This window comes from Myotis lucifugus, unplaced genomic scaffold (genome assembly GCF_000147115.1).
Source record: "Myotis lucifugus unplaced genomic scaffold, Myoluc2.0 scaffold_498, whole genome shotgun sequence".
Classification (NCBI taxonomy): Eukaryota; Metazoa; Chordata; class Mammalia; order Chiroptera; family Vespertilionidae; genus Myotis; species Myotis lucifugus.
The window spans coordinates 182759-191524 of NW_005871546.1; positions in this window are offsets into that span (position 1 = coordinate 182759).

The following is an 8766-nucleotide window of genomic DNA, read 5'->3' on the forward strand; positions in this document are numbered from 1 at the left end:
CAGCCACCAGGTGTAGATGATAAAAATGCAGGTATCCAGCCCTGGCCGGTGGGGCCCAGTGGCTAGAGCGTCGGCCCACACAGAAGGGTTTCGGGTTCGATTCCTGGTCAAGAGCACCTACCTGGGTTGCAGGTTCCATCTCTGCCTGGTTGGGGCGTGTGTGGGAGGCAACCAATCGATGTGTGTCTCTTACATGGATGTTTCTCTCTCTCTCTCTACCTCCTTCCCTCCCTCCCTTCCACTCTCTCTAAAAATCTATGAAAAAAAGATCCTTGGGTGTAGATTAATAAAACAAAACAAACAAAAGAACAAAAACAAATGCAGGATGCTCAGTTACATCTGACTCAAATAAATGACAAATACTTTTTTTTAACGTATAATCTAGCCAATATTTGGGACATACCATAAAAAGTATTTGTCGTTTACCTGAAATTTAAGTTTAACTAGATATCTTGTATTTTATCTCTGCCTCGGGCCCAGCTAGCCCCCAGCAGGCCCAGTTCTGGGGTAATTCCATCCAGACCTGTTTCTGTTTACCCAACGGGCATTGGTGAGTGACTGGAAGAAGCTGAGTGTGACCAGGCCTGGTCCTGGGGGACATCAGCTCTTCCTTGTCTTGCTCCCCTGCAAAGACCCCCTGCTGGTGCCAGGAAGCGGAGATAAAAGCCACTGAGAGGAGAAGCCGGCAGAAGGCTCGGAGCCTCTGTGCGCACACGCATGAGTGTGTGCTCCTCCTGGGTACTCGAGCTTTCTGAGGGGGTCAGCCTCACGTGGGGTGGGCCAGGCTGGGGGGCGTGGACGTCACAGCATGGCCCCCCAGCACAGCCACCTGCTCAGCCTGGCTCCATCTGGGTGGCTTCGGGCAGGTCAGCAGCCGAGCCTGCAGTTGCCGAGCTCGGCCAAGACCTCTTCCTCTTCCCATGCCCTGCATGTTCACTCAGAGCCGTTCTGCACTCCATCTGGGCCACCACCTGGGCTGTCCACCTCCCCGGTGTGTGCCTGCGTGGGGCGCCAGGAGAGTGTGTGCACACTCACGTCTGAGGCTCTAGTTGAACTCTCACTCAGTGCCTGGAGGGACAACCCCTGCACCGCTGGGCTGAGTCGGAATAGAGGGACCTCCAAAATTCATGGGGTCCGGCACCAGCACACACAAGACTCACACCACACCCCGTGTGGACATGGTAACTGCATATGAATGCACTCACAGCGCAGGCGGGGTGCGAGCAGACACTCAGACACATTCAGGTGCAATGTGCCCACACATACATGCACACTACACACACGGTCAGACACTCTCATGGATGCAGACGGACACACTCATCCTGCTCCCCAGGGCTCAGGGATGGCCAGTGGGTAAGCAGGGGGCTGGGGCAGCCAGGCAGCCACGGAGAGCAGGTTTTCTCCCGCTGGCCTGCGGGCTCTGCACATGGCAGGCAGTCATGTCTGCCGCTCTCAAACACTGGGTGGGCACCCCCGTGATGGGGACAGCCAGAGCGGTAGAGAAGGCTGTCCATGCGAAGAGGCCTTGGAGAGGGGGTTAGCACGGTCAAGGCCAGGACGTGGAAGGTAGGGTAAGCAGCGATTAGGGGAGCAGTTTGTGGATGTCTACATCTGGGAGGGGATGGGGCTCCAAGAGGGGTGAGGGATTGGGAGGAGGGGGCTGGGACCAGGAAAGGGCTCGGGGCTCCCCGAAAGGCTGCAGACTGCCCTGGACTTAGTGGTGGGTGTAGAGGCAGGCCCCAGCCCCCAGCCCCCCAAGATACAGATGACAAATGGGCATGTATGCTGGGGAGACAGAGACGGCTGTGCTGGGGCCATCGATCACCCAGCCCTGGGAGCCACACAGCTGTGCTGCCTGGTGCCACCGCCCACCTCACCTCCCAGCCCAGTCCCTGGACTCGGCGGTGGGGGGTGGGGGTACCCTCCTGGGCCCCAGGACTCAGGAGGAGCGAGTGGGGGGCTTGTCCAGGAACCATCTCCGCAGCTGCTGGCCGCACAGGGACCCAGAGGATGCCTGACACCCACCTGGCATGCTGTGCACAAGCATGAGACACCCCCAGACACCAGCACGCACCCGCATACATCCAAAGGCACATTCATTTGCACACGTGTCCCAACCCGTGACAGGGTGCAGGCCCCTCTGGAGCGCCTGCACCCACATTGTGCCAGCCCAGACCCCCGGATCCCACTAACCTTTTCTTGTCTGGGGAGAACTGGGGCAGCCAGAGCAGGAGCCCCATCCCCAGGAGGGGAGAAGAAGGGACACCCGGAGCAGCCACTAGCCACCAAAGGATTACAGCTCACCCATCCCGCTGGCCCCTTTGGGACTCGGATCCCGCTGGCCCCTTTGGGACTCGGGGGCACCCCACAAGGTGTAGGGAGGAGGGGGTGACCCCAACTCCCTCCCCCTTGCCCTCCCCAGCCTCGCCCTGGAGGGCGCCCTCGTATAGGGATGGGGCTGCTTCCCTCAGTTATCCGGGTACACGGAGCCTGGAAGTGGGGAAAGTAGTGTCTGGGATACTCCCGAGTCCCCCCGCCACACACACCCCGCCCCCCTCCACGCGGCCCCTGAACTTGGCCAGCTGCGCTGAAGCTCGCGCCCACCCTACCTGCGCCCTGGCCGGAGCAGAGCCCGCGGCGCCCCGAGAAGTCTGCGCGTCGCCCCCAGGATCAGGCAGAAACTTCTCGCTCCTTCCCCACCCGGCGCCCTCTTCTCCCCAACCCACGCGAAACCGGCTCAGGCTCTGGGGCAGCGACACGGACTCCCGCGGGGGAAACTGAGGCCCGATGCTGGGAGCGCCCCCCGCCCCTCCGCGCGGGTCTGCAGTCACTCACTTGGCAGCGAGTCCCCGAAGCCTCCGCCACCGACCGAGCACCCCGACGCCGACTCGCACCCACTGAAGTTGGCGGCAGGAGCGGCCGCGCGTGCGCCGCCGCGCTGGGCTCCGGGGGGCGCTGCGACCTCCAACACCGGCTAGCGGGGGCGGGGGAGAGCGGCCGCAGGTTGCGGTCTCCCCTCGGCCACCCCAGGTGACCCGCTGTCCCCCAGCCCCCGTCTCTCCTCCTCCTCCCGCGCACAGTCACCCCCTCGCGCGCACTCACCAGCCTGGCGCGCCCAGGACCTGACCAGCTCGCCCCGCAGCGCGCAGCGCCGGGAACTCCTGGATGGAGCGGTGGCCGGTGACACCAGTGGCACCACCAGGGACAGGCAGCGTCGCGGAGGAGCCAGGAGAGTGGAGGCGCAGGTGTACAGACGAATGCGGGGCGCCTGGCACCGTCCCCGCCCCCCGTCGCCTGCAGGCTGCCGCGGGGGTGCGCGCAGAGGCGGCCAGGTCTCCCGGGGTCCCCGCAGCGGTGTGATGGGGTGTCAGCGGCCGAGGGCACATGGAGAGGGGCCGTCAGCACTCATCCGTCAGGGCAGGGCTCTGGCCCCTGACAGCTGCCTGCCTGAGCCAGGGCCTAAGGGCCAAGCATCCGTCAGGGCAGGGCTCTGGGGAACAGAGCCAGCCTGGGCTGAGCCAGGGCCTAGGGGCCAAGCCCCAGGACAGGGGGTGCTGTGGGGAACAGAGCCAGCCTGGGGGGGGGGTGTGTGCTGCAGCCCAGCCCAGAGGGGACAGAGCCTAGTCCTAGGAGGGCTGGAGCACAGAGCTGAGTGGCACAGCCCAATGAGGGGACAGTGGAACAAGAATCCTTTTCTGGCCAGCTCTGCCTGCCCAAGCCATGCCTCCAGTGCTGTTTCCTCTTCTCCAAACAGGAGGCTGAATGGATCTGCACCCCAAACCCTTGCCCTTCCCACTGACCCATACATTCACTCCCCACTTCCTGAAAGCATTACCACCTCCTCCAGTCCCAGCCCAGACTCCTCACTCCCCTGGCAGGTGCCCCAGGGAGATTGTACAGCCCTCCGCCGTCTGTCTGCACTCCTCTCCACTGCTGGAGGGCCTGCGGGGGGGCGGCCAGAGAGAGGCTTGTATATCCACAGACCCACCATGCTCCCCGCTAATGTCCCCATGGCCGGAACTGCTCCCAGCCCCACCAGGGTATACCAGCTTCCACATTATTCCCCAAGATACCAAATCTTAAGTCTGGGGTCCCACTGCTTCTCAGCTGGGTCCTCATGGAAATTCATCTGGCCAGCCAGTTCCATCTGGACACAGACGCAGACAAGCCAGGACAGAGCCAGGCCATGTTTCTCCCAGCAAATCTGCCTCATTCAGGAGAAAATACCGGAGATGTGTGATGGTGCCATTCAGGCAGGGTATGGGATCCGCCGCCAAAGGGGGGAGTGCTGCTCCAGGCGGGCTCCGTGGAGGCAAGAGGGCCCCATGAGAGTTCACTTGGCTCTCCCTGTAGGCTCAGCTACAGGTTTCCTGGAGTGTCCCCAGCTCAGTTTGGGGGACAGGAGTATGTAGGGGAAGGAAGGAGTACCCTCTAGGGGCCTCTGGGTGTCCCATCTCGAATGGGGAAAAGAGAACTGGAGAGAACCGGACCCAGAGTTTAGCATGTCTTGGGCCCTGTGAGCCAGGCCTCGGTTTCCCAATTTGTGCAGGAGGGGGACAGGCCATGGCCCAGTTATTGGCACAGGTGTCCTTCTTCAACCAACACGTGTTCATAAGGAACAGGGTCCCGAGGTTCTGGGGGCAGCCAGTGTGAAGACACTGATGTGAGGGTGAGTGTGCAGTCCGGTCTCCCTTCTGCTCCAACGCCACCTCCCCTGATGCCACTTGGGGTGCTCCATTTCTCCCCATCAAGTCCACGGAGTAGGAAGGGCTGCAGTGGGTGGCACAGCATGCCCGCTTTCTCCTCTCTGCCGGCCTGGCCTGGCCCGGCTGACCAGCTGACCGTGCAGGCAGCCCCGGGCCGAGAGACAGCTTGAGCAGCCGTCACGCCAGCAGTCCTGTGGAGCGTGGGGGCCAGGAGGCCTGCTCCTTTGCACACAAACCCAACCCAGGACGTGCCCAGCCAGGCCCAGGCCCCTCGTCACAGGCACTGCCCACAGAGGGCAGTGGGCGCAGGTCACCTTGAGACAGTGTGAGTGGGGATCCCAGATCTTGGCCACGTGGTCCCAGAAACAGCTTTGTGCTTCCCTGCCCCTCACTGGCTGACCCCTCTGAGAGGCCACAGCTGCCACCACAGCGGATGGGCTGGTTAGAGGCTGTTGCCATCATCCAGGGGAGGGAAAGGTATTGGATTAGAAAGTTTGCTCGAAGCAGGCAGAGCGAACAGGCCAGTGAAGTCAGGTGACCAAGGAGCCCCCGGGAAGAGACGAGGACTGGGCTCTGGGAAAAGGAGGAGGTGGCTACGGAAAGTGAGTTCAGCACCAGCCATGGTGGCTGCTATTGTGGCTGTTCCCCCCCCCCCCAACTTTGGGTGAGCGGAGAGATGGCAGCACCTCCAGAGGAACTCAGCACCCAAGGGGCATGACCTGGGTAAGTTTCTGGGCTTCCAGGCGGGGTCTGTGCAGGGGCGAAAGTGGGCCCCAAGCTTGCTGTCTGGGGTGGTGAGGGTAGGTCCTGGGAGTTCGGTTGCAGCTGCAGCCCAGGGGCTTATGCACGTGTCAGGCCAGTCCATCAGGTGCACAGATGACCGTCCCCAGCACCCGAGACCAGGCGAGGCCAGGACATCAGCGCCAGCCCCCCACACCCTTGTGCTTTCTGCTCGAGGCTCTCCAGGCACATCTGCTCCCTCACAGCTGGTACACATTGTGCCTGGGGCCTGTCCCACTTTCCACCCAAGTGGGGTGTGGGGGTGGGTGATAACCTGCCCAATGGGACTCACCCCACATATTGGGGCAAACTTGGGCCCAGGGAGGCCGTCTGTCTCCTCAGGCAGTGACAGGCACCCCCTTGGCATGGGGCTTGGTCCCCATGTTGCCCTGAGTCCTGGAAGCCTTGCTTAGGTCCCCTCACTTGCAGAATGGGTGGTGGAGACTGACTTAGTCTCTGGATGCTTCTGGCACCAGGTCCTGGGGAGCAGCCTTCTCTCCTCAGCTGGTCCTGGAACAGGGTGGTGTGGGGACCCATACCCCTTCCTCTGCCCTCAGTCAGAGCTCATCTTGGCCTTTAACCTGCCCAACTTGCCCACAGCCCCCCGCTGTCACCTCCATTAGTGCCTGAATGTGTGTGTCTGGGGGTGGGGTGTGGGGGTAGAACAGACAGGGGGCCCAGGGAAGGCAGGGGGCGGTGGCACGGTGCCCAGTAGGCCTGTCTCATCCCCTCAGTGTACACACACAGCTTTTGCCAGGACAGGGGTAGGGACTGAGTTAGCCTGCCCAGTGGATAGGAGTGGGGGGTAGGGGCAGCGGGAGCCCCCAGGCAGGGTCTGACAGACCTGAGAGGGGTCAGCACCATGCAGGGTGATGGCCATGGCTCGCTCACCCTCTCACTGGTGAGCCCTGGGACATATGGCAGCCTTGGTGTCCACAAGCCCCTGGGGCCCAGAGCATGGGTCATCCTTGGCACTCCTTCCACCTTGCCCACTCGAGGTGGCCTCAAGGAGCCAAGGCTGAGAGGGGTGGGCCCAGGGCTTGGCCGTAAGGGGGTCATACCTGAGGTCACTGCTCCCAAGAGCACTGGGGGCCCACAGCAGGGTGGAGGGGAGGGGCAGAGCCGGTGATGGGGCTGGGTGTCTATGTGGATGGGGATCCCAGCACGTGTTCACGACTCCACTGCAGTGACACGGACGGCTGGGAGTCCCCGGGGAATCTGTGAGGGGCTGCCAGAGATGGCCCACCTGGAGGAAAGGGGCCCGGTGGGGAGGCTTCTATACCAGGGTCCCGAGAAGGCCTCTGCATCTGCTTCCTGGGCCAGACTGTCCCGTGCCCACTTCAAATGTGCCGCATCCTGCGTCCTCCCACTAGCTGCCCTCCCTGTGTGCTCTACCCCCAGACGCACCAGGCCCCCAGCCACTCTGGCGTGGGGTGTGGAGACTCGGTGTGCCTCAGACGGCTGTGGCGGAGGGGCTGCCGTGGGAGTGAGCTCCCCATGGTGGGCGGCATGCGAACTGGAGCAGGAGCCTTTGGATCATTGAGGGAGCAGCCTGGCCAGGTGGGTGGGATGAGTGGCTTGAGCCTCTGAGCCCCCACCCAGCTTCAGCCAGCACCGGCCAAGCAACGCCCCAGGCCGACAGCAACCATATGTTGGAAGAGGAGCTGTGTGCGGTGCCCCTTGGGCCCCCGGGGCCTGGCCTTCCTGGGCCTGTCATAGCCGATTTTTCCTGCCTGAGTGGCAGGCTGGCCAGCGGGTGGGGCTGCGGAGCCTCTGCATGGCTCCAGTCCGTCCCTCATGGCTCTCAACAGGGACCTGACACCGGGGGCGGACCCAGGTGCTGGCCCCCAATATATCCCTGCACGCCCCGCTCTGTGGTCCCATCCAGATCAGGTCGGGTCCTTGAGAGAAGCCCTGGCGGCTGGGGGCCTCCCTCCTGCTGGGTTGTGGGTGGGTGGCCAGGGGTGCACATGGGCTTGGCGCCCCAGCCCTGGGGCAGGCGGGAGAGGGCCGGGAGCCTCGGCCTTGTCAGTCCAGCGCCCAGAGCTGTGTAGAGGGAGGCAGGAGGCAGAGGCTAATTTGTACACTAAGTGCTTCTGACAGGAACGCCTCACAAGTGAGAACACATCACCGCCCGCCTGGGAAGGCCGCCTTGGCCAATGGGTGGGCAGAGACAGCCTGGGAGAGGGGCCGGGAGAGAGGGCCGTGGGGGCACACAGGGCCAACCCAAGTGGCAGAGAGGAGGGGGCCAGGGGTGTTGGCAAGGGGGAGGGTGGGGAAGAGAAGGGGAGAAAGGAGTGCTCGGAAGCAGGAGCCCCAGCAGTCAGAGGGCGAGCTACAGCAGGCCGAGGTGGGGAGCCAAGCCCAACAGTGAGGAGGGCGACAGTCCCATCTCGTGCCCTCTCCCTGCTGTGGTCATCTGCCCTGTCCACTCCCTGGCCTGGGGTCCAGGTGCCACCCTGTATGGCTGAGGGCACAACCGGTGGCTTACCCCTCAGGCTGGGTTGGTTCCCCCATCCTCTCCCCACTAGCGGCCTCAGCCCCTCTAGTGGTTGGCCCTGCCAGCACGCCCTTCAAGCTTCAGTGTCATGACGAAGGGTCTTGCCTGTGGGGTCCCCCAACTCCTTGGACACTGTGCCCTCCGGGGCTGGGGGCACCTGGCCCCTTCTCTTACCCTCTCCCTGTTGGAACCTCTTCCCCTACAGGCTGGGGTCCAAGGGGAGGGGTGCTGGCTGGGGTGAGCAGGTGTCTCCAGGCTGGCCAAGGGGATCGGCATGCAGCCCCATGCCCCACTGTGATGACCCCTGCCTGGCCTGACACCACAAGGATGGCAGGCACCCACTGGAACTAGTCCAGGCTGCCTGGAACGCCGCAGGGGTGACGGAGCTAGCTTTCCAACGACTGGAGGGTCTACGAGGCCTGGCCCCCGCCCCACGGGAGAGGGTCCAGCGTGGCCAGCACAGCGTGGAGGATCAGGGCGGGTGTCTTTGGGCGTCGAGGTGAGATGTGTTGTGGCAGCTCCCCCGCTGCCCGAGGCCCGCCTGGAGCGAACACTGCTGGTGGCTTTAATTGCTTTCACATTCGATAGGCTGGCCTGTGACAGGCCTCTTACACTCACTGCGTGCCAGCCTCTGTACCCCAGACCCCCCCCCTTCAGGGAGGAGCCTAGACTGAGACCAAAAACCGCATACCAGATGGGGGAGCTGGCCTTGCTACCTGCGACATGAGGATGGTGCCTCCCAGAATGAACAGGAGGGGACCCGGGGCCAGACAGTAGCCG